The 21,928-nt window shown below is 51.3% G+C and overlaps 3 protein-coding genes across 14 annotated transcripts in view; 1 reads left to right on the plus strand and 2 right to left on the minus strand.

The window, feature by feature from the left end:
• The window catches only part of ERO1B (endoplasmic reticulum oxidoreductase 1 beta), a 358,900-nt gene that overhangs the window by 149,264 nt on the left and 187,708 nt on the right, over positions 1 to 21,928 (minus strand). The gene's annotated exons all lie outside the window — the stretch shown is intronic.
• The window catches only part of LOC116573396, a 184,468-nt gene that overhangs the window by 61,617 nt on the left and 100,923 nt on the right, over positions 1 to 21,928 (plus strand). Inside the window, exon 3 of one of the 2 annotated variants that reach the window (XR_004278774.1) lies at positions 13,215 to 13,279. The exons of the other annotated variant lie outside the window; for it this stretch is intronic. The gene's annotated coding sequence lies outside the window, so the exon portion shown is untranslated. The remainder of the gene's footprint in view (positions 1 to 13,214; positions 13,280 to 21,928) is intronic. 2 annotated transcript variants of the gene reach the window in all.
• The window catches only part of LOC116573397, a 154,322-nt gene that overhangs the window by 30,383 nt on the left and 102,011 nt on the right, over positions 1 to 21,928 (minus strand). The gene's annotated exons all lie outside the window — the stretch shown is intronic.

Consider the following 21,928-nt stretch of genomic DNA (forward strand, 5'->3'; position numbering starts at 1 on the left):
CCCGTGTTGCAGGGTTGTTTCCACAGGAGCCCTACAAGAGACAGGACTGATGTAGGAAAGAGGTTAGCGTTGAAGGCCGATGGTCAAGAAAGAAGTCTTGAGACGGCTCTGCTGGCAGGGGTTGGTTTTTATTAAAGCACAGGGATACGACCCTTGGGTAGAAAGGGCTGCTTGCTGGGGTCGTGATGGAAGGCTGACTCTCTGGGATGGCATTGGGGGAGGTCAGGCAAAAGGGAGGTTTTGCAAGAATGTGGCAGGTGGACAGAGGACACCCAGGATATGGGAGGCTTTGCTCTTGTGAAGGGAAGGTGGTTTTTCCTGCTAGGAAGGCATGAATTGAAAGATGGTGCAGAGCTTTCTGGAGGAATGTTACCTTCCTCCTCTCACAGGTCCTTCTCAAGGGACTGAAGAAACAGAGATCCAGGCCTCTGGCAGGTCGCTAGCCTCTCGTGAAGCGAGCCTCTTCCTGCAGAATCACGAGGACTTTTACAAACCGAGGGAGGCTCCGGTCTTGCCGGGCTTTGATCTCCATCTGTGGAGAATCTGTTTTTTCCTTTCATCAGCTTCAGGGCAGTCAGAGCACCTGAGGGATGTCCCCCGTATCACAGGTTGGGGGGGCGGTGTGGCGTGCCAGCTCCTGCTTGGTGCTCAGCTAGCCTTCTCCTCCCTCCTCGTGTGCCCCTGACCAGTGGAGAGCCTTGTGTGGTTAAGGTTGTTGAAGGAAGACAGTCTCATCTTCTGTAACTTCTTCCTGCTGAATAGGGGCGTAGAGCTGTCCCTCCGTGTGGGTCGTTGCTGGTCAGGTGGGGGAGGCCCAGCTGGGGGAGGCCTCTGCTTTCAGAGTCGTAAAAGGAAGAGGCCACTGAGTGCAGGGGAGAACTTGTGACTGGATCTTCCTGAGCAGAAAGGACCATCTGTCCTCTGGAAGTTACTGCAGTGAAGGGTTCCTGGCACCACCTGCAGAGATGGGGCAGGGGGTGGGAAACAACACAATGGTGTTAGAAGAAGGAAGAGAAGGAGAATCCCCATGAAGAGTCCTCTGATAGTGGGTGAGAACCCTCCCCCAGGCCAGGAGTTGAGCCAGTCCTTAAGGAGAGGAATCCTTGGAAGTGGGGATTTGAGCAGTGGTGTCTGGTAGGAACCCAGAGTTCTCTTTGAGATCATGGGGAATGTATGCACAGCATTGTGTCTTTCGATGGGCACAGGCTCCACCATGTGCAGCAGTTACCACCTCTGAAGCCTTTGTGTTCTGTAGAACTGCTTTGTGCATTGGGATCATTCCCATATTTCACCGAGAAATCCTGTTTGGGGTGACACGGTGGGCCTTGACTGTGTACTCAGTAAGGACTTCCCCATGCCCCACGACATCCTCCATTCCCAAAGAGGGGCAACGATGGATGCTAGGTGGCCACGTCAGTGGAACAGAGCACCTGTGCACCGTTGCTTAAAATGGGGAAGGTCAGCTGGGTCGGTGATGGTTTTCATGATGCGCCCACGCATTTGGCCCAGGCCAAATGTCTGGTGGCCTCTGGAGCTTGGGGAAGCCATGGGCCCAGGTTAGAGCTTCATGGCCATTGCATCCCAGCTAGGGGCCCTTATCGAATCCCGAGTCTCCTTGAACCGCAGTCAGGCTTTCAAGGGCTCCTTGGGTTGGGAGGGCCATTCTGTGAACGTGCAAGCATTTCAGGCCCATATCGGGTTGGCGGGTTCTGGCTTGGGAAGAAGAGCCTTTTCTGTCAATTGCTTCAGGGGGACAAGGATGAGGAAGGCCTGTAGGAGTCCGGATAAATGCTTGTATGATTTGTTGCCAATGAGAACCAACAGGTGGGCACTAGGATCTCTGCTTTGGGGGCAGACATGTTTGCTGACAGGCTTTGGCCTCAGCAGTCCGAGTTCGACTGTTGACAGCACTCCTGGTTCTTCTTACCGCCTTTCCCTGAAACTGTTGCCGTTGCTAAAGCACCTGTCCTCCGTATTTTCGTAGGGCCATCTGCAGTGTGGTGGACTTCCGAACCTTTCCAGAGTTAGGAGCCATGGGCGTAGAGCAGTCGGGTCCAGGCCTAAGGATCGCTGGGTTTCCAGTTGGGCTGGTTTCGGGTGTTAGTTCAGGCATATCTGGAAGTGTAAGGCGGTACTTGGTAATATCATGGGCCTGCTGTCATGGTTTGGTGGCCTTTGTTCTCTGGGACGCTCAGGAGCTGATGCCAAGTCCTTAGAGTCAAGGGCCATCCCTGTATGAATTTTCCCAGGAGAGCAGTTGGATGCTTAGCTAAAGCCGTTGTTTGCCAGTGTACCTGAATAGGGGTGGCTTCTTGGATCAGTAGGACTGGGAGGGAAGAAACCATTGCAAGAAGCCCTTCTGATTGGAGGTCCCGCCGGAAGATCCTCGTTAGTAGGAGTCGCCAGTGAGTGGGAGAAAACTTGTCCGGGAGATAAGGGCACCCCAAGTGCACCCTCCACTCCAGGTAGAGAGCAGGGTCCTTCATTGGCCCCATAAGTCCCCAGAGAACCCTGTGGAGTGGTGTGTGTTCTCTGGCTTTGAGGGGAAAGAGTTCCTCATCCCAGCCCCATCCAGCTGGTCAGGGTGCTCGTTGAGTTCCACAGTCGTGGGGGAATCAATCACATGATTCAGTTGCTGAGTGAACCCTGAGCCCATGGGTTCCCGGTGTTATGCCTGCAGAATAAGGAGCAAGGGGACTGCCCACCCACGAGCTAATGTGGCCATGTTTCTGAGGGTGACCTCAAGTTGTCTAGCTTAGGTAAGTGACTCATTTGGAAAGGCCACCAGAGTTAGATGTGAATGTGCACAAAGGTGGGTTCTTGAAACCGACTTTTCCTCTTCAAAAGAACAATCTTTTCCAGAGATAGCCAACTCAGGACTCATGTTCCTCAGAAAGCAAGATGCACTTTAACCCACGTGGCCCCTTTATCGACTTAAGCTCAGCAAGCCTTGTGATCGATCCCGAGTGATCGCTTAGAATCTGCATCGCTGGGACTTTTCCAAGGAATCTCTAATCGTTGTCTCTCGAGGCCAGAAGCCAAGGGAAGGGCTTGCCATCGGACTTGCCTGCGATACCTGTGGATTTGGGCAGGTTCCTTTTCCTGAGGTGCCTGATAGATCCTGGGGTTCCCACTCTTGCCAGGAAGTGACACTCTTTCTGCTCCTGGTGAGGCGGTGGGTAGTCTGGAGGCCAAGGGGTCAGGCCAGCATTCCCAAGGGGCTTGCTGGCCGCCGGCTTCCCGAAAGTCAGCCTCAGTCCCTTAAAGCCCTTTTGTCCCATCTGGGTCTCGGCCTAGCTGTCTCCGTAGGACAGTCCCATCCAAGGCTTGGTCAGATCAGCCATGTTTCCAGTGATGGCCCCGTTCCAAGGCGAAGAGATTCTCATGGAACATCAGGGGATGCTGAGGGTTGCCATGGGAGAGGAAATGCTTCCTGAGACCTTTTGACTTGGAGGGCTCAGGCAGAGTCAAATGCTCCAGGCTTTCACGTGCTTCCGAAGGAATGTTGGGTCCCATTTCGGTACGTCCTAGATGTCTAGCATTGCCATCCTTGAGGCCCACATATTCCCTGAGGTGCAGCATGGTGCTTGGGGCCCCAGTTCCTCTGGTGTGGTGTCTGGGTGCTCCCGAGTCGGAAGCTCAGATGAGGGACAGCCTCTCCTCACTATACCTCTTGCTGCTGCCAAGCACACAGGCTGAGCGGGGCCCGTTTTGTGGGTCCGCTGCCAGTGTTGAGCCCAACATTGGTCATGGTCCTGTGCGTGGAAGCGATGGGGTGTTCCGGGGCAGCACCCTTGGGGAATCCAGCAGGGGTAGGTCCGCTGCCCCACGAGTTGATCCCAGGGTGGTCAAGGGGCCCTGGCAGTGCCGCTTCGTCCTGCATGTGTCATGCTGTGCAGGGTTTCCTGGGACTGCAGGGGACAGTGGGAGGAGGAGCAGCTCCTGCAGCAGACAGGGGAGACGACGGGAAGGCTGCTGTCCCGTCCAGTCCCAGGTGGGCCCAGTCTCACCACACAACGGACTGTTGTGGGCCCAGGTGGTTGCCTCGTGCTCCAGGTGTCCATCATTGGCAGGTCCCGGGCAGCCAGCTCTGGGTGTGGCAGCCGACTCAGAGGGTCCTCTCGTCTTGTCCTCGGGGCTCCAGTGCCGTCCTCTGGTGGGCTGCCCAGAAGCCTTCTCTTTGTCCTACGGAGGTCAGGCGTAAGAGAGCCATTCCTGCAGGCGTGTTTCCCTGTGTGTTCGTGCCGAATCCTCCTCCGGGCCCAATTCGGAGCTGCCAGTGGGGCCCCAGGGCCCTCCTGGCTCCTTTTGTCGGAGCACCCCAGGAGCCTTTGGTGCCCCGGGGTCGTGGGCACACTGTCCTGTGGCGCAGCTGTGGAGACAACGGGTGGAGTGGTGTGAGATAGCGAGTGGCGTGTGGCCTGGGCCAGGTCTTACCAGAGGCTTGTGGGGTTTTGCGGGACGTGTCTTCTGAGGTGTTGAGGTGGAGGTTTCCCTGCAGGACCCATGCGTGACCTGAAGAAAGGGGAATTTCCCATGGGCCCCCTGGGGCTGAATGAAGGCTACACTGTCAGGGTCCCTCAGGCCCCTTCCCTAAGCGTCCTCCTCCATGACGGCGGGGTCCTCCTCCTGCTAGGCTGTCCCTTCCCTAGCCTCTCTGAGAGCCCTGGACATGCCCTTCCTTGTGGGGGGAGCCTTTGCCCACACGAGTGTTGCAGGTGGCTTGGCAGAGACGACATGCTCCCGACCCCCACGGGAAGTGAGTTTGCACAGTCTACGGGCTGTGGGCAGGTTTTGGGCGAGGTGGGAGCAAGCAGGGTGGCCTTTCCCTGGTGGGTCTTCCCTGCCGACTGAGGGATCGAGGAGAGTCTCTAGAGTATGAAACTCAAAAAGGGAAATGGTGCCACGAGGGGACCCACTACCTCCCACAGGCATCTTGGAGGCTCGGGGGACTGGAGGTGTTGGTCAGATCATACGGGAGTGGCCGGCAGACAGGACTCAGCTGGAGACGGGGCTCGTCTCAGTGCCCACAGGGATGCAGCGCTGGGAGGGGTGAGCTGTCCTGCTCCTGTGAGCCCAGGGGCCTGTCTTGTTTGCTCATTTCTCACGTGCCTGAAGTGGGAGATGAGGCCACCCCACCACTGTCTCTTCGTGACTAGTGTCGTCCGGGAGCAAGCCGTCTGCTGACTTTTGCAGGGTGGGAGGGCAAGGCTTGGGTCGTGCAGAGGGAGGGGCTCCACAGGGGGGGCGTGGAGCCCTTTGCCAGAAGGTCACCGTGCCTAGGCTGCCTGGGGTCCAGTCCCTCCAGGCAGCCAGGGCCCTCCCTCCAAGATCAGCAGCTCCTGGACGACAGTGCCCAACCACCACAGGGAGTTGCACGGATCAGGTGGAGGTTCCCGGTGGGATGTTCTCAGGGCTTCCTAGTGCCTGCAGGGACTGAGACCTTCCTCTCCTCTCCTCTTTGTGGTCAGAGGCTAGGGCAGCACCCGGGTTTTGTGCAGTTTCCCGAGGTGCCCACAATAGGGACGTGGCAACGAGGGAGAGCGTGTGTCCATGTTCTCCAGACCCTTTTCCTGCCCGACTCACCCCGTTCCCGAGTCCTCCTCTTCTTCTGCTTCCCTTGTTGTTTGCGTAAAGTCCACACAAGGGAAGCTTCTTGAGAGCTGAGAGCAAGAGCAGAAGTGGGCATGAGCACAGATGCCCCGGCAGCAGAGAACCAAGTGGGGACACCCAGGCCCAGCCTCCCTTCCCGAGGTCTGTCCAGCAGGGTGAGCCGTGCCCTGCGGACTCCTAGCCCTCCTCCCTGCTCTGCGGTCTGGGGCTGCTCTCCAGAGTTAGTGGTGAGGGGTCAGGGTGATGGTAGGAAAGCGGTGAGGAGGGCTGCCCAGGGATTTCATGCAGCAGTTCCTATGCAAATCCTGAGTGCCTGCCAGAGACGAGGGCCTCCAGGGTGGGCGTCGTCAAAGCAGGGAAAGGGGAAGAGCTGGGAGGAGGCACTTATGGACAGAGGAGAGAGGAAGCCCAAGAGATGGAGATGGAAGTGCATTACAGGCGCAGGGTGGCTCCTTCCGTTGGAATCGTCATCTTTCGTGGAATCCTCATCCGGGTCAGAGAGCAGCGAGGATGCTGGGGTGGCTGTGAGAGAGGACAGAGGGGAGTTAGTGCAGCTGACGACCCACGGCCTGACGCTCTGGGGATGCTGGGCTCTGCCCTCAGTGGGGTGTATCCCTTGCTCCGAGTCCTCCCTGGCCTTGGTCGCTTGATCTCCGCAGGATACGGGGGGGTCTCTGGTTGCCCACCTGCTCTTCCCACCTTTGATTCTCTCCAAGACGCTGAAGCCCGGCTGTGTGATCCTTTCCCCGCTGGAGGACGTCACTCCCTGAGACTGCCTCTGCGGGACTTTGTCTTCCTCTGTCCTTGTACTTGTCCTTCCCTGCTCTCCTTCCTCCTCCTCCTCCTCCTCCTCAACCTCCTCCCCTAGAGATGCTCCATCTCCTTCCCCCGCCAAGCTCCACCAGTCCTATTGTTGTCCAGGGGGGGGGCCACCAAGGAAAGAGAGGAGATATCCTGGGTCCCCCGGATACAATCCCCCGATCCGTTTGTGCTGGAGCAGCTGTCATGGGTCTGGGATTGCTGGGGAAGTGCAGGGAGAGATAGCCCACCATGTGCCCACAGTCCATGTCTTCCCAGGGACTGAGATGACCTTCCCAGAGATGTGTTTCAGGGAACGCAATGCCGTGTGTTACTTAAGAGTTACAGAGATTGAATGGAGACCGGGAGCACGGGAAAGTATGCAGGTGCCCTCAGCTGTTCAGGGCAGCCCTGGAAAACGTCCAGCAGTGTGGTCACTGAAACACAGGATTCCTGCCAGTGCTCCTGCTAAGGCTTGCCAGGAATGGACAGGGTAGGGGTGTGTGTAGGGCCCTGGGCAGGCCTGAGGAACGTTTGCCATTTGGGCATGCCTAGGGAGTGGGGAGCATGGCCAGGGCTGTGTGCCAGCGAGGTGGGTTTGTGAGAGTAACCGTGATTCCATGGCCCTGCTCCCAAGAGGCTCTGTGCTATGCCTCGACGCCAGCTGGTGAGAGGTAGAGTGGACCCGGGGAGGCAAGTGTATGAAGCAGGTTCAGCAGCCCCATCACACAGGCCCGGGGGACCGTGGCCCGTGACAAGGGTTATCCAGGGCAGCTGCATGGGGGCGTCCCGCCTTTGGGAACACGTCCACAGGTCAGACTCGGCTGGGGTGTGAAGTCTGGCAGAAGCTCCAATTTACAGGAGCCTGTGTAGTGAACCCAGGGGAAGTATGCTTTCCCTTCTGCAGCTCTGGGCATCCCCTTGAAGGTACAGCAGCTTGGAGAGATCCGGGACGGTTTGGTAGTGGAGGTTATTTGGAGAGAATTTGGACCTGTCTTCCACCTCCTGGCTCAGACCAGAACGTAGTGTCGCGGTTCTCTTACCCACGAGAGTGTGGTTGGGGCCGCCAGGTCCTGAGCATGACGAGGTCTGGGCGCGTGCCAAGCAAGATGCAGAATCTCTTGTGCACCATTCCCAAGAGGCCATGAGCAAAGAGACCAAGCTTTGACATGTGGCAGCGGCCAAGGGAGGCATGAGCAGCTTTGAGGGTAAAGATCCTTCAAGGAGCCGTGCAAGGAGTCGAGTGGTGATGACAAACCCAGCCTACCCTGAAGGCCCGTGAACACCTCGTCTATTCTTTTCATCCCGAAACCGTGAAATGAGCAAATCATGCCCGTGCCAGAGCATCCATTTCCTTGGTGGTTTTTGACCCACCTTCTTCATTCTCCTAGCGGCAGGGGCAACCCCATGTTCCCGGGAGCCCTGTCCCAGTGTTCCCCTCCTCGGTGTCGTTCCCTACCTGAAGAGACTTCGTCCTCACTGGTGGAGTAGTCCTCGATGCTCTCTACCAGTAGATCTTTAAGAACTGCAAGAAGAGCAATGCCGTTAGGAGAGAAACCGCCTCACCCCTTCATCCCAGGTGCGTTGAGATGTCTCTGGGCCATGCAGCATCTGCCTGACCCTTCTGCTGTGCTGTCAGAGGTTCACGGGGCTGGCAGAGCCGGAGCCCTTGGAGGAGACAGAGATTGGAGTTTCATGCCTTCTAATGAGACCAGGACGCTGCAGCAGCCACCTCAGTGTCAGTTCTGCATGCCCATGACCGCTGTCCCCTCCCAGTGCAACCATCAGAAACTCCAGGTGTTATGGGACTCTTGACGTGTGGCTAGTGGGAGTGAGCAACTGGACGTTTTCGTCCCTTGATGATTTCCATATACTGCGCTGAGATAATAAATGACTGTGTATGATGGATACTAGACAGACTCTTTCCTGGATCGCTCAGCACTAGACACCAACCAGGAGCGAGAGAAAAGGCCTGCTCTCCTGCGTATTGCTCGGGCATCAGTGGCTGGCCTGACAGGGACATTGATCAAGGGAAGACGTTCCCGGGCTCTCACACACCCACCAGGCGCTGCTGGAGGTCTTTGGACCCGAAGAGATTAAGGTGAAGCCCCAGTTCCTAGAATAAATAAATGGGGAACGGATTCCATGCAGCACTGACCAAAATCATACAATGTGATGTTCTCGGGACAGAGGAGCTACTACAGTAGATAAGGGAACCACAAAGGAGAACAACGATCCACGACGTTTCTGAATATGAAGAAGTCGGTGGTGGGTCCCTAGAAGCTGACCTTCCAATACCTTGGATGACTCCCCTGAGCCAATAGGAGGGTGCTGGCATACAAAGAGGCAGGGGCACCTGGGAGTGGAAGAGAAATGCCCCCGGAAATGCGCTCAAGTTGGCATCACGATGCTTCCCAAGAGGACTGCCCGGAAAAAGCATCCTCTTCTGAAACAGCGAACAGAGTGAGAAGGCAGCCCACAGATTGGAGACACCCTTGGCAATCCTTATTTCAGAAAAGGTGTGTTCACTGACATAAAGGTAGAACAAGAAAGAAAACTAACCAAACAAAGGAAGACTGTGATTTCACCAAATGAAAGAATCGAGAAAAAGACTGGAATAGTCTTTGCTGCAAAAGGAACGAATGACTCGGCCAGTCAAACAGATGTCGTTGAAAAAGGTGCTCAATGTAAGGCATCGTGAGGGCAATGCGAATCCAAAGGACGCTGAGCTTGTGGCATTGTCAGTTCGGGTAGCGAGCACCCAAACCAGGAATTCAAACCCAGGACCCATGTCGGAAGAAGGCAGAAAATTGGAGACTTTGTATGCAATTCGTGGAATGCCGACTGGTGCAATTACCCTGGAAAAGCCCGTTGAGTGTCCTCAGAGAGCAGCAAATTGTACTCCCGTGGATCCTGCGCGTGCGAGAGAGGAAAAGAGATATCGGAAAATCAGATTCTGTTCCAATACGTATTTCTCATGAGAGATAATCTTGTTGGCTGCCAAAGAACCCTGAAACCCTGATTTGACTCTGTTTCCATTCCCAGGCACTGAACTCCGTTGATTTGTCTATTGCCCCAAACCTTCGGCATCTAACAAGGCCCTCTTGCACGGACAGATGGCCAGCGACATGGGCGGTGATTGTCCTGTCACCCCTGTTGAGGTTTGAGGTTCTCTTTGGCCACCTTGCAATGCACAGAGCACCCTTCATTCCTGCATGGACGGGGCCCAGGTGCCCCCAGTGATGCTCAGTCCCTGAAGAAGACCTCATTCCCCCTGGGATAGGACACCTTTTGGGCCCACCTCCGAGAGCCCCAGTGAGGACCAGTGGTGGGTGTGGGATTTCTCCTGGGACAAGGGCAGCTGCATTCTTAGACACAGTATCTGCAGGGAAATGGTAGATCTCCATGGAGAAACACGGAGTGAATTGGCCCCATCTGTTCCCTGGCCACTGCCCCTTTGTGCGGGTCATCCCCGAACGGGCTGTTGCATGCGGCTGCCCTGGAAGCCACCTGCAGAAGGGAGGAAGTGTGTCGCAGCACTCAGTGCTTCTGATGAGGTTGGGAAGACGCATCATGGGGCCTCTGATGCAGAGACGTGTGTGTGTGTGAGTGCAGTGTCAAGAGGGAGGTGCTGTGACCATTCTTGCCCGAGACCTACCTTGGCGGGAGAGCCCCATGGACACTGACTCAGTAACAGGGATTGGAAAAGACACACTTGTGTCTTTGGGGCACAGTCTAGCCCTTCCTAGTTAGCGACGGAATTTGTTTTCTGGGGGAATTGATGTGTATTTGCAAGGAAAGAACACCTCTTTCAATTGTAGGTGTTGAAGAGTTTTCCCATGAATGGACGTTCATGACGTGACAGTGATGGGAAACGTCCCTGAGAATGTGGACACCATTAATCGCCATTTTGAGGGGACCAGACACGTTTGAGAGCGCAGCATTCACCCACCTGACACACACATACACCAATACTGAGAGTCATAGCGCATGGATTCCCATGGAAGCAGTCCTCGTGCCTAGCACCCGATCCTATAGCACCTAAGAGCAGCACGGTAGCTTTTGGGGGCAGGGTCATGAGGCCTTGGGTCTTGGTCTGGAACATGACCCTCAGTCTCATTGCAACAGGATCTGGATTGTGGGTGGTTCTCAAGATGGAGCCTGCAAGGAAGCCCCACCTTGCCCATTGTCCAGGTGGTTGCTCAAAAGCAATGAGTGACTCTAGAGGATAGCATAGTCACCACTAAGCTCCCTTTCCAGCAGGGCCACCTGCCATTTCAGAAAAGAAAACATGATGAACATCAAGTCCTGCCTCCTGTGTGCACAGCTCTTTTGGTCTCTTGGTGATGGGCAGGGTCATGGGCAGTGATATGGAATCCACCTAGAGGTCGCATGCCCTGGGTCTTTGGGTGGCACGGCGGTGTCAGTAGCACCTGTGAAAAAGCTTACAACCCCGTGGACTGTAACCAAACTTGCTGTTTCATGCAGGGTCTTTGGAATAGGGTCTCCCTGGCTAAGGATCGCTCCCTCAACAATCAATGTACAGCAAGAATATTGTACGTTCGGAGGTGTTCGGATCTGATTGCGAGTGTCAGGGAAATAAGGGATGCTGTACCTCACCAGAAAGGCTAACTTACCACCTGGGTGAACAGTGGGGCCTCTCCCTCTGTGCTGTCCACGTCAAGGCCATCGTACAGGCTAGCCAGGGGATCTAGGTGGATACACACAGAGAGTGTTGGGACCGCGACGGAAATCTTTGGGAATCGCTTGGGGGGCTTTGCTTGGCGTGCACGTGTGGACAAGTGTGTGGAGGTGGGGAGGATGAAAGTTTCCTCTGATGTTTGCCCCCACATGACGATGTGTAAATAGCCTACGGTGACCCTTTGTCTTGGTACATCTTTGTGTCAGTCAAGAAGTGGGTGCTGGAAAAGAAAACAAACAAACAAAGGAACACTTCTGGTGGGGAATTAGGGACGGTCATCTGGGAGACACAGAGTGTAGAGAAATCAGGTGTGCTCCCGATTATGAGCAGGGAGTACAGGTTCATGAGCGAAAAGCACAGGTACGTGTTTTGCAAGGACGACGATGAGTGCTGGCAGCTAACAGGGGCTGTGTTGTTCTCTTTCAGTCCAGAGTAGAGGGATGTGTACCAGGTGGTGGGGGATCTGCCACTGAGCAGGTCCATGGGCCGGACGTCAAAAGTTCCCGGTGCTCGGACCTTTGACACAGGAGATGTGCCTAGGGTTTCCTTCCTGATTGTCCCTCACACTCTAGTTTCAGAGTGGCTTTCTTAGCAAAGCTTCCATCGTGACGAATCTTCCTTGAGAATTCTCATCTATCTCTTTTCTGCCATCCTTCTAACAGGAAAACAGCAATGATCCGAGTGTGATTTCCTACCATCCCTTCTCACTGTCTGGGTGGCTGGCATCCTACTTCGGGTCCCCTTTGCCCCTGGAAGGTGGCAGTTTCCTAGTTCCTGGATCATCCAAGCTAGTTGAGTCTTCAGACTGCACCCCACTAAGAAGAAGACTTGAGGACAGCCCATCTCGATGGGACTTAGGGTCTCATGTCTGGGTAGTCCTGATGGCTGACTTGCATTCTTGGAGGAACACAGATTTTGACATTTTCAGTAATACTGCCTGGAGAAATGCAAGGTAGAAGCCACAGGACAAGGACAATTTAAAATACTCAAGAGTCCAAACAGTGCATTTCTTGCTCCGATGCTGGGGCCTTTCCTCATCCATTCTCACAGAGAGATTCTGGAGGAATGGCAAGACCCATGCCGTTGTGTTCTGGCGCCTGTATTCTTCTCTGGAAGTGAGCCTGCTGTTCCCTTGACCCTCAGTGCAGAGGGGCCGGGTGGGTCTGCTGTTGTGCTGGGTGGATGCAGGTCCCTGTTCAGGGAAGGAGGAGGACGCCGCTCCACACACACCCTCTGGGGATGCCCGGAGCTTTGCCCACAGAAGCTCAGTGCGGTTCCAAGAGAAGGAGGTGTTTCCCGACCCCCTGATCCCTGTCTCTTTCCACCTGTAGGTGTGAAGAAATACCGGCCCTTTGGGGTCATCCTGGCGGCCTCCAAGAGCATCATCCTGAGCCCATCTAGCGCACCATGGAGGTGTTTGTGAGGGAGACCGATATGCTCTGGGTGTCCCTGCCCTCTAGGAGTACTGGCCTGCCTCTCTCAGGGGCCTGGCAGCGTGCCCCTGTTGAGGAGCCTGGTTCTGGGGAACTGTGGGAAGGGGAGACTGTGGGTTCCAGGTCCCTGCTGGGAATCAGGAGATCTGTGGAGGGCTTGGCCAACCCAATGGACAGAGAGATGCTTCCAGTCTTGCTCTCAGAACTGAGGGATTATTCCATTCCTGGAGGCATCCTCCTGCTTCCCAGGATGTGCTGCCAGAGAGAGGCAGGGAATGCCTCCTGGGGAATCCAGGCATGTGCGGATCTTGGCCTCTGCAGAGAAGTCTGTGCTCGGTGGCCCACGGTGCCAGGTGGTCCCATAGCAACCCGATATCTACGTCAGCCTGACCTGCTGGTCACAGCCCCTTCTTAGGTCTGAGAAAGCCCCATGGATCATTGTTTATAGCCCTTTGTGATACGATGAAGCCCCTGAGTTTGTTGTCCTAGCTGCCCCTTCTTTGGCGGCTCCCAGAGGGATGTCATGTCCTGTGGAGCACCATGTGGGCTCGTCTCTGAGCCAAGGGCCTGTCCCTTCTCCTCTTCTCTTCTGGGGCTCCTGCTCAGGTCAGCTGGGGCAGTTAGAGTGTCATGCCTCTGGCTAGCCATGAGGGGCATTCCCTCTGCAGGCAGAGTCCCAGGCTGGCAGGAGAAGTGGGCGTGGTCGCTGGGACAGCCCTCCGAAATGGGTCAGGTGACCTTTCAGACTCTGGGGAGGTGAAGGGTTCCTAGCATCACAGCAGCACGTGGGCCATACCATAGGCGGGTTTTTCAGGATCCATCAGACAACCTGTGCAAGACGTGAGGACGAGTGAAATGCGCTGCCTGGAGTGGAGGTTTTGTTGGCGTCTGGGGCTTCTGTCCACAGGGGATATTCAGGCCAGTGGGGGCCAAGTGGTAGGTTATTTGGGGCCGGTGTGCCTTGCTTCCGAGGAGCCCACTCTGAGCAGGAAGTTGGGGGCCTCAGTTGTATCTGGCACCTGGGCCCATGTTGATCACTACGGTGGTTGGGTTGAGGGGAGCACAGGTCCAGCTGGCTGGAATCTGAGGCCCCTCAACTGCCTTTTGACGTCCTGCACCCAGTGCCTGGGGCACCTGGGCCAGAGCCAGGGTCCCAGGGCCCAGGCAGATGCTTATAGGAAAGGACTGGAGCCAGGGAGGGAGGCAGGGAGGCAGGCAGGCGCAGGCAGCCATGGCAGCCAGCCAGGTCACTAGGGTGCCCAAGCCTGGCTCTCTGCTCTGTGTTTTATTGGAGGGTTGGCGTTTATCAGGGCAAAATGTGCACAGCGTTAAGTCTGCCGTAGCCACGACCTTGAAGTGGAAGGGTTTTGGGAATGGGAAGATAGTTTATTGTTGGTTTTTTTTTCTTTTTCTTGTTGAGTTCCAGGGTCCGCGAGAGGCACGTCTTAGCAAGGAAAGGCCAGAGGCCCATTTCAGCCTCATGGAACTCTTGGCAGCCTAATCTCTAAGCATGTATTAGGGGAAGGTCTTCTAGCAGCTATGCTAAGACTTTGACAGATGGCGGAGTCCTGTGGTTTTGGCCTCCTTGAGCCTGCACTCCCTGCTGAGACGGAGGGGCCTGCTTTCCATCATGGGTGACTCTGCGTGTCCCCACGTGCGGGTCCTGAGACCTCGACTGAATGCTTTCCTTGTTTTTACATGTGGTGCTTCAAGGCTCAGGGGACGTGGCCTCCTGGACAGCATCCAAAGAGTCTGGCCTCTGTCTCTTCAGTGCAGATGGAAGTGCAGCACGTCCAGGAGTGTGACCACTGTCATCTCCCTGGTTTACCTGCATCGCAGTGGTAACTTATCTTGGTTCTGAACCTCCCGCCTGGGTTGAGGTTCAGGCCTTGACCGGGGTGTCTTTGTGCCGGCTTCTGTCTTTCCTCCGGAAGAAGAGATAGCCTCTTCTTGTTGATTAACTTGGAGATGTACCCTTAACCAGGATCTCTAGAGTTGGCTGTTGGGGAAAATTACTTCTTGACACATATGGAGATGGTTCTGCAAGTCCCTGCCCCGCACAAATCTTCTGAACTCCAGGTTGCCCTGGTAGCAGAGTCCCGAGCCCTTTTTATTGGAGGTCCCGCCGGGAGAACCTCGTTAGTAGGAGTCACTGGTGAGTGGGAGAAAACTTGTCCAGAGATAGGGGCACCCCAAGTGCACCCTCCACTCCAGGTAGAGAGGGGGGTCCTTCATTGTCCCCATAAGTCCCCAGAGAACCCTGTGGAGTGGTGTGTGTTCTCTGGCTTTGAGGGAAAGAGTTCCTCATCCCAGCCCCATCCAGCTGGTCAAGGTGCTCGTTGAGTTCCACAGTCATGGGGGAATAAATTGCATGGTCTAGTTGCTGAATGAACCCTGAGCACATGGGTTCCCGGTGTCATGCCCGCAGAATAAGGAGCAAGGGGACTACCCACCCACGAGCTAATGTGGCCATGTTTCTGAGGGTGACCTCAAGTTGTCTAGCTTAGGTAAGTGACACATTTGGAAAGGCCACCAGAGTTAGACGTGAATGTGCACAAAGGTGGGTTCTTGAAACCGACTTTTCCTCTTCAAAAGAACACTCCTTTCCAGAGATAGCCAACTCAGGGCTCATGTCCTTGGAAAGCACCTTGGGGTCGACTCAAGGAACAGCAACCCTACCCCTGCTGGATTCCCCGAGGGTGCTGCCCTGGAACCGCCCCTGTTGCTTCCATGCACAGGACCGTGGCCAATGCTGGGCTCAACACTGGCAGTGGCCCCACAAAAGGGGCCCCGCTCAGCCTGTGTTTTTGGCAGCAGCGAGAGGTGTAGGGAGGAGAGGCTGTCCCTCATCTGAGCTCCGACTCGGGAGCACCCAGACACCACGCCAGAGGAACTGGGGCCCCAAGCACCATGGTGCACCTCGGAGAAAACTTGGGCCTCAGGGACGGCAATGCTAGATACCTAGGACGTACCGAAATGGGACCCAACATTCCTTCGGAAGCACCTGAAAGCATGGCGCGTTGGACTCTGCCTGAGCCCTCCAAGTCAAAAGGTCCCAGGAAGCATTTCCTGAGCCCTGAATAGTCGATGTGATTATTCTGAAACTCACATTTTGTTAGCTGTTATTGTATTTGTTGTGTATGTAATAACGTGCGGCTGGAGCTTTGACAATTCTCTAGGGCCTTCATTGCTCAGTTAACTCATTTGTGCAATGGAAGAGGGAAGAGGCTGTACTAGCTAGGCACCAAGGCCCTTTCCTGACTCTAACATTGCCTAGGTCCCCAGTTATTATTTATTATGTATTCATTTGTTATTTGTTACATATAAGCATGACAGTATCCTGAAGGCTTTGAAGGCTGTGTGACGGTGGAAGGTCTGGGACAAATTTAAGAAGAGCGAGGTGAGCTGGAGCTGAGAGGGTGGGCACGCAGGCTACACAGGAAATGTCACCCCTTTGGAGAGTTTGTGAGGGCATGGTCGGGATGAAAGGCTCACCAGCCATAGCGAAGGAAATTCTGTCATCACCCCTCCCTGAACACCCGCTCCTCCCCTCATTTTCCATTCCCCATTTGCCATTGTTGATGGCGTCTAGAAAGATGCAGAGGTTCCTGCTCTCCTGGCCTTATAGACGTACAGGATGGTAGTGCAGGCACGAGATTATCTGTTTTGGCCTTATTTGAGAAATGAAAAAAACAAAAACAAAACTTGAGCCTGAGAAGGTGACTGACCAAGATCATGCAGTTTGTTGGTGGCAGAACCATGGTTAAAAGTCAGGTCTGCAAATTCCCAGGCCACGGCTCATTTTGTCACTGTTAATTAAGTCAAAGATAGTTTCTCATTAAAAGACCTTTTGAAAGTTGTAAGAAACAAACATTAAACATTTATTTTTTATCTTGCCTTAACCACCTACATCTCTTTTTTCCAGAGGTTTCTTGGATATTCTGACCTCAGGGGATTAATAGTGTTCACAGGAAAACAGATGAACAGTGTGGCTTGAGATTTTTAATTTTTAATTTTTCCCACATCAGTGCTGAAAAAGCCATAGTGTTTCCTCCTTTAGGTTACTGTTAAATGTTCAACTCATCTTCTCATGTTTTTAATTTTTCTCTGTCACAGAACCTAAATTGGTAATAAATCAATAAGAAACAAATGTTTACATTCACTCAGTGAAAAGTATCATGTCTAAGCTCAACATCTATCGGAGCCACACATGGACACGTAAGTATCTTGTATGTGGAGCTGTGTAGGCAGGTAAATCCAGGAACTGCAAGGCAGGCCAAGTCTCTTCTAACTTCCTTCTTCCTTCCTTCTTCCTCAGCTCTCCCTCCTCCACTAAGAGCAGAAAATGAACACATCCCAGGTGAGCTTTTTGTTTGTTTATTTCCACTTTGTTTCAAAATGAGTATTCTAAAATTTGAAAGGATTCATATTTTTAAACCAAAAAATATAGAGGGGCTCCTGGGTGGCTCAGTGAGTTAAAGCCCGTGCCTTTGGCTCAGGTCATGATCCCAGGGTCCTGGGATCGAGCCCCACATCGGGCTCTCTGCTCAGCAGGGAGCCTGCTTCCCTTCCTCTCTCTGTGCCTGCCTCTCTGCCTACTTGTGATCTCTGACTGTCAAATGAATAAATAAAATCTTAAAAAAAAAAACCCGAAAAGATAGAAATAGGCAAGAATTACTTGAAGGGAAGTATATCAAGTATATCAAGCAAATTCAAAGAACAGTTGGTAGAATGAGAAGCAGGACTCTTAATTTCACAGAGTTGTGCAAGTTGTAAAACTTCCTTTGATTTTTCTAATAACAACACTGAAATTGCCTATAATCATTTCTGATAGACACAGCATTGTGCTAGAAGTGTACGGATGCTTTTCAGGGGACCGAACAATGAGGTCTGAGTAGACCGCTCTCTCATGGTCCTGCTTGATCCAGGAATAGGACTTTGAAGATCTGGTGGAATGGAGGGACCACGCGTCCTCCAGATGACTCTCCCTAAGGGTTTGTGTCAGCTTGTTCACATCTCTAGCTTGAATAGCCGACTGTTCTGGCTTTGGTTTCTGCATTTCTCATTCATATTTCAACTTCATGAATGCATTCTTGCTTCTTTGACATTCACCTGAGTCAGCTCTGGAAAAGGCTACCAAATTGTAGTCAAATCCAGTTTTTGGCTTTGTCTTACTTGACCATCCTGCAGCATAACCCTTAGTCTCTGTTGTCTCTGACACCTGCCTGCTAGCTTTCCTTTCTTAACTCTGATACATCCCCTTACTGTTCCTCACAAAGTTGTCTTTCCCTTTAGCCCCAGACGTTGCCTCTCCTTGGGTTTGTTGCTCAACCATCCTTGGCTCACTGCTTTTCTTCAGTCTGTGCTTTTTTCTGACTGGTCTTCTCTCTCTCTCTCTCTCTTTAATAAAATACTTTTGAATTAGTAATAACATGGTTAAAGGTTAAGTGATGTTCCCTCTAGGAAGGGTGACATTTTTCATCTCAACTGAGACACTTCCACTGAGAATGAAAGAGGTTCCATAAAGTTATGATGGGACATCTGGCTATATTGGGACAGTCCCAGACAAACTGGAGTTATGGTCTTCCTGCTGTAGATATCTGTCTGTCTTGTTTGTCCTAGCAGTGCTGCTTTTTTCAGTTAAAAGATAATCTTGTATGCCCCCTACTTTTATTTAGAAGGGAATCCATCATCTTTAGGGCTTTCCGAACTTAGATGCAGCTGTACACCACTGGCATCCTGTTAAAATGCAGATGTTGATTTAGTGGATCTGGTGGGGGCCCTGGGTTTTGCATTTCTAAAAAGCTCCCAGGTGAAGCTGACTCTGCTGCTCAGGGAGCCACACTTTGAGTAACGAGTCTATTTGTGATTTTCTGTTCTTTCTTTGCTTTTTTGTCACTTCTTAAAAGCCTGTCCCAGACATCTGTATCTAAACAGAACATGGATTGTTTCTTTGTTATAACTGCACAGTAATTCAAGCATGGACGTTCCATAGTTCGTTAACTGGTTATTGTTAGTTATGCATTATTTCAAACCTTTTGCTATTACAAACCATGTTCTAATGAATGACCTTGTACGTATAGGTTTTTTCTATCCGATAAATTCCTAGAAGTGCGCTGCCAGGTCAACGGGTGCATAGAATTGATAACTCGATCATTCGGGATTGTGGTATCATTTTGTGTCACTCCCATTGAAACTGCATCCGTGCTTGTTTGTCCACAGCTTCTCCCATAGAACATGTGGTTCAACTTCTGGAATTTTGGCAGTGGAAAGAGAAACATGGTATTTTATGAAGTTTATCTCTGTAAGCTTCTTAAGTATGAGTGAGGTTAAGTATTTTTTCATGTATCTGAAAGGTGTATTTACGTTTCTGTGAACCCTCTGTTCATATCTTTTGCCCATTTTGCTCTTAGGTTTGTGGCTTTTTTTGTTTTTCTTCTTCTTCAGTGTCTAGCTCTTTATAGATTAGGGATACTAGTGCTTGTCCATTATATGGGTTGCAAACTATTATTTTATGGGATGTGATTTGTCTTTTGATAGTTGACCCTGGTGTTTTCTCCCCATGCAGGTATTCTGTTTCAGAATGCCACCTTTCACTTAGTCGTTTCTTTAGGCTCCCCTTGGCTGTGACAATTTCTCAGACTTCCCTTGTTTTTGATAACCTGGGCAGTTTTGAGGAGTACAGTTAGGTGTTTTGTAGAATGTCCCTCAATTGGGAATTGTCTGCTGTTGTTTTCATGATTAGACTGAGGTTATGGGTTTCTTGGAGGAAGACCACAGAGATAAAATGTGATTTGGTCTTATCATATCAAGGGTTAGTGCTCTGGACATGACTTATTACTTTGTTTTCTCTGTCCTCATACTGGACTCCTTGGAAGGAAGTGGGCAATTACACTATACCACTTACACTATACCTCCTTCCTGTTGGAGTATCTACATAATTATGCACATAAATTATCAGGAATTCTGCATAGGAGATTTTTCTGTTCTCTCCTATTTACTATCAGCATGAATTCATGGCTAGTTATTTTATATTTTGGTTATAGTACAATGATACCTTGTTCCTTTTGTTGCTCAAGTTGTTCCAGGTTGGTTAGTAAAAGCATCTTCTAGGGGCGCCTGGGTGGCTGAGTTGGTTGAGTGTCCGACTCTTGATTTCGGCTCAGGTCATGATCTCAGGGTCCTGGGATCCAGCCCCACATTGGGCTCTTTGCTGAGTGTGGGTCCTGCTTGAAATTTTCTGTCTTGGGTGGCTCAGTGGGTTAAAACCTCTGCCTTCGGCTCAGGCTCAGGCTCAGGTCGTGATCCCGGGGTCCTTGGATCGAGCCCCACATCGGCCTCTCTGCTCAGCAGGGAACCTGCTTCCCCCCCCCCCCCACCGCCTGCCTCTCTGCCTACTTGTGATCTCTGTCTGTCAAATAAATAAATAAGTAAGTAAGTAAATAAATAAATAGAAATTCTCTCTCTCTCTCCCTGTGCTCCTCCCTGCTGCTTATGCTTTCTCTCCTTTTCCTACTTTCTCAAAAACAAGTCAATAAATTTTTTAAAAGGCACCTTCTGTTGGTTCCCTTGTCTATTGACATACCCTGTTATTGTTTGAATATTTCTTCCTTACTCTGTGGCAGTAGGTTTTCCAGGTTCATCTTCTGTCTTTCCTGCCCTAGGATTAGCCATTTCCCCCGCCTCAGTAGTTCTGGTTCTTTTCATTGGAGCATAGTATGAGAAACGAAGATTGGGGGACTAGGTGTGTCTGTTGTGACTGTGAAGTCATTGCTCAAAGACCCTCTCAGCTAACTCAAGAAGGGAATATGTATATACTCTCTCATGTATATACATGTGTCTATAAATAGTTTAGTATGTAACCATCTGTATCTATAGTAAGCTAAGTATTCCCACTGTTGTCTCCTGTTGTAATCATTACCAAATGGAACATTCTAACCTTCTCTCCTTGCTTGTCTGTAATCTCCTGCATTAACAGTGAGAATCCAGCTAATATCTGAATTTCATTTATTTGATAGTTCAATTTTAGAATACATACACATGATTTCAGAATTACATACGTGATTTCAGAGTTGTTAACCCATGGATGCTTGATTTTCCCAGTGTGGGACCATTTGAATTAAGGTGCTAGAAATATTCGCATGTAGGTTTTAAAACATAAGTTTTCAAAAACATAGGGTGTGAAATTGCTGTGTTGGTTATGTATGTATGTATGTATGTATGTATGTTTAGCTTTGCAAGAAATTGCCAAACTATTTTTACAGAGTGGCTGTATCAGTTTTTGTTCCTACCAACTATGAATCAGAATCTTGTTGTTCTGATTCTGGACCTGAAATTGGTACTGTCATTATTTTTGATGTAACCATTCCAATAACTGTCATGTTGTCTGCATATCCCCACTGAGGTGATGTGGAGCATCTATCTGTTCGTGTATTTATTTGCTATCCTTATATCTTTGGTGGAGTGTTTGTTCAAATCTTTTGCATATTTTTCATTTGGTCATTTGTTTTCTTACTGTTGAAGCTTTAAGAGCTGTTTTGTGATGTTGGACACAAAGCCTTTATTAGATATCTGTGTTCCAAATATTTTCTCCCTGTCTGGGCCTTATCCTTTCATTTTCTTAAAAATGTCTTTCACAGAGCAGACGACTTTCTTTTTAATATATCCAACGCATGTTTTTCCCCGTGGAATACGCTTTTTCTGTTGTATCTAAAAACTCATCATCAAATCCAGTGTCCGAGAGATTTTTCTCCTGTATTCTTTATTCTTGCATTTTTACATTTAGATCTCTGATTCATTTTTAGTTAATACTTGTGTAAGGTCTGTGTCTAGTTTCATTTCTTTTGCATGAGTGTTCAGTTGTTGGAGCACCATTTGTTGAAAGACTGTCTCTTCTCCTTTTATTCCCTTTGTGCCTTTGTCAAAAAATGTTTGACTTTATTTTGGTAGATCTATTCCTGGTCCTTGTAATCTGTTCTGTTGATCTGTGTGTCTCTCTCAGCACTAACACACTGTCTTGGTTACTAGTAGCTTTATAGTAAGTCTCAAGACCAGGTGAGGTGAATTCTCATTTTTCTTCCACATTGTGTGGGCTCTTCTGTTTTTTTTTAAACTTATTTTAAAGATGTTATTTATTTGTCAGAGAGAGAGCACAAACAGGGGATGTCAGAGGCAGAGAGAGCAGAGGGAGAAGCAGGCTCCCCTCTGAGCAAGGAGCCTGACTCGGGATTTCATCCCAGGACTCTGGGATCATGACCTGAGCTGAAGGCAAATGCTCAACCACCTGAGCCACCCAGGTGTCCAGTGTGTTGGCTATTCTAGATCTTTTGCGTTTCTGTGTAAACTTCAGAATCTTCTTGTCAATATCTGCAAGATAACTGGG

Source organism: Mustela erminea, chromosome 14, assembly GCF_009829155.1.
Source record: "Mustela erminea isolate mMusErm1 chromosome 14, mMusErm1.Pri, whole genome shotgun sequence".
NCBI classification, from domain to species: Eukaryota; Metazoa; Chordata; class Mammalia; order Carnivora; family Mustelidae; genus Mustela; species Mustela erminea.